Source organism: Macrobrachium rosenbergii, chromosome 41 (assembly GCF_040412425.1).
Source record: "Macrobrachium rosenbergii isolate ZJJX-2024 chromosome 41, ASM4041242v1, whole genome shotgun sequence".
NCBI lineage: Eukaryota > Metazoa > Arthropoda > Malacostraca > Decapoda > Palaemonidae > Macrobrachium > Macrobrachium rosenbergii.
The window spans coordinates 95,497,672-95,501,412 of NC_089781.1; positions in this window are offsets into that span (position 1 = coordinate 95,497,672).

Consider the following 3,741-nt stretch of genomic DNA (forward strand, 5'->3'; position numbering starts at 1 on the left):
TGATCACAAACCTCTTAAGACTGCAATCAACGGGACGCTTAATCTACAAAAGAATTTAGCTTCGTAATGGTACATAGAGGAACAAGGCTATATAAATGCTTATGGGATTAAGGACGGGGTTCGCCTCAAGGTCCAAAGGCAATCGATGAACTTGCAAATTGACACTGAAGCCTCAAACAGCCCAGACAATTGTAGACGCTATTGCTGCAGTATTCGGACACAGAAGCTCTTTGGGTAATGTTACGTTGCAATTACAACGGGGACTCAGCATGTTTGTGGAGAGACCCAAAGACCGCCGTTGCTTTGGCGTGAATTAGATTGTATAGACTTCTATAGGATGCCTATTTATCTAGAGATAAGGGGCACCTTTTAAGAAATCGAGTAACTGTAGAGATGATTGGGAAGAGAAAAGAGAGACTGTTCTCAAATTCAAATTAAGAGACATTTTGGGGCACTAGAATTCCAATTTGAATATGAGTATATAATTTAGGCCACAGGCCAAGCGTTGGGACCTATGGGGTCATTCAGCGCTGGAAATATTGTTGGGAAAATTGTCAGGATAGGGTGGAAAGTAAGACGGAAGAGACGGAATAAGAACGGAGGTACAGTAAAAGGAATGGAAGGGGTTACAGTTAGGAACCAAAGAGACGCTGCAAAGAGCCTTAAGTATTAATGCCTACGGTGTACCGTGTGAGGTACACTGACGTCACTATCCCTATACAGGGTTTTGGGTGTACCTTGGTCAGGTGATGGCTGATGTTCTGTATTACTGGAAAGGTCACTAATCCTTTCAGTAAATAACAACAAGGTTTTGGGCACTAGGACTCTTGGTCACACATATATATGTATATATGTATAATCAGAAAGGTCGGAAGTAATATATTTTCATATATGTTACCGAAGGGGAATTTTTAGTTGTTACCGTCCCGTGGGGTCGAACCAGCGACGGACGAGGAATGGCTTTCCATTCTATTGCACTCAACAAAATTTGACCTATGGCTGATGACCTGGTCTGTATTATCAATGGAAAGCTACAAACGTCCTTTCTCAGCACTCTACCTCGGAAGTAATATATTTTCATATATGTTACCGAAGGGGAATTTTTAGTTGATATTAAGTCCATTGACCTACAGTGACAACTAACCAGTCTCCTTTCAGTAAACCATCCCCAACAATTTCATCATGACGATATCCACCGAAAAATTATCTGTACTATTTAAAATTCATATACTGAAAATTAATATATGTTATCTGATTTAAAAACCACACGGACGGGGAATCAGGAACAATATATATATATATATATCAATATCGAATCATATCCACCCATATGTTGATATATATATGATATTTATCACATATATATATACAATATACAAACGTATATATACTCGGAAGTAATATATTTATATATATTTATATGATAATAAGTCCATATATCGAACCAGCGACGGACGAGGAATCAGGACTACAGTGACACACTAACCAGTCGGCCACACATATATATGTATATATGTATAGTGTGTCATAGTCCTGATTCCTCGTCCGTCGCTGGTTCTCGGACGGTGGACTTATTATCAACTAAAATTCGTAACATATTGAAAAATTCCACTAAAGACTGCATCATTTAAATTTGGAATAATTAAAAAGTCGTCACCTTAATGCATGCTCATTATTAAAATGACACGTAGCTAAAAAGCCGTCACCTTAATGCATGCTCATGACACGTAGCTGAATTGCACCGTGGAAAAAAGCACAGAAATACATTCGCACAATTCCCATTCCAAGTGGAATTTTCAGGCCACGCCTCGTGATTTAAAACGACAGTCTGGATCCCAGGAAGAGATAGGTTACGTGTCTAGTAAAGTAAATGTTGAATGGATAAATAAAATAAATAAATAAAATATTCGTTGATAACGAACAGAAACCCAAACCCACCATTTAGCGGTCGGCTACAGCAATACATCAAATAAGGGGATCCCTAAATCTTTCTAAATGGCCGGAAGTGCGTCCGTTTTTTTTCAGAGGTAACCGCTCCTAAAAATGATGAATTTTGATGTACAGTTTTTGATATTCCCTTCGGTTTATCACCAGATGCAGAGACCGCGAGATTCATCCATCATGCGCTTGCGAAAAGTATGCTGATGCTGCCCGCTGTTATCACGATAGCTGCTGCCGCTATTTCTTTGACCTGTTGGTGCCGTTTGTTTTTGTTATTTCATTTTCATTTCACCTTCACCATCATCATCATCAAGGCCTCCAACGCCGTGCAAAGCAATAAGAACGGAATGGAATATAAAATTCAGGCCACGGGCCAAGCGTTGGGTGACCTCGAGGTCATTCAGTACTGAATGGGAAACAGTACAGCAGGCATTAAAAGTGTAACAGGAGGAAAACCTCGCAGCTGCACTATGAAGCAATTCTTAGGTGATGGTGGAAAGTAAGATGGGAGGGAGAAGATGGACAGAGAAACACAGTAAAAGGAATGAAAGGGGTTGCAGTTAGGGGCCGAAAGGAAGTTGCAAAGAACCTTTAGCAATGCCTACAGTGCACCGCGTGAGGTGCGCTGACGGCGCTACCCTCCTAAGGGGCGACGCAAAAGGCAATTGTGGGGGAATACCTCTATTATTTTCTTGTCTGTGATATATCTTTCACAAACCTCCAATCATTACCACCTTCCACCTCATAGGTCTTATCCAAGTAGGTCCCCATATGTAGGTCTGGTATCTATAAAATAAAATATTTAATAATAAAGTATTACTTGTATCACTGGGCAAGATTTAGATCCATAAAAACGGAAAGTAACTGATATTAAACTTGGGGTAATATTTCACTCCCCTGTGTTATTTTACTTTTGTTTTCAAACCCTCTTCTTTGTCTGAATCCACACTGTTCTACTCCTATCAACCCTTCTGTCATCTGTTATACTTTATAAGCAAATATATATATATATATATATATATATATATATATATATATATATATATATATATATATATATATATATATATATATATATATATATATATATATATATATATAGAGAGAGAGAGAGAGAGAGAGAGAGAGAGAGAGAGAGAGAGAGAGAGAGAGAGAGAGAGAGAGAGAGGTGTATTAAAAAACCATCTCCATCGACTCCAAGGGACGAAGGGATCTCTTCCTTCCCCTTTCTCCCCTTCTCCCCTTCCCCTCCCTTTCTCCCCTTCCCCCTCCCTTTCTCCCCCTCCTCCTTTTCCTTCCCTTCGTTGATTCAAATCCAATGATCCGGGAAAAGGAAAAGAAGGATTAGCAATTGACGCAAAAACGACTTTAATGAGAAGGACGATGAAAGAGTTCTATGAATTTATTTACATCTCAAATGCATTTACGTTTTCCTCCGAGTTTATTTATCTTATTTATTTATTTTAAGAGTTGACTCTTCTTCTTCTTCTTCTTCGTCTTCTCCTCTTCTTATTCTTTTCCTTCTTTTTATTCTCCTTTTTCTTCTCCTGCCTCACGGAGAGAAGGTTTTTCTTCTAAGTCATTTATTTAATTAATTTATTTATTTTAATAGTTGCCTCTTCTTCTTCTTTTCCTTCTCCATTTTAGTTCTTCTTCTTTTTAGTTCTTCTTCTTCTTCTTCTTCTTCTACTTCTTTTCTTTTTAGTTCTCCTTCTTCGCCTTCTTCTTTAGTTCTCTTCTTCGCCTTCTTCCTCTTTTTAGTACTTCTCCTCCTCCTCCTCCTCCTCCTCCTCCTCCTCC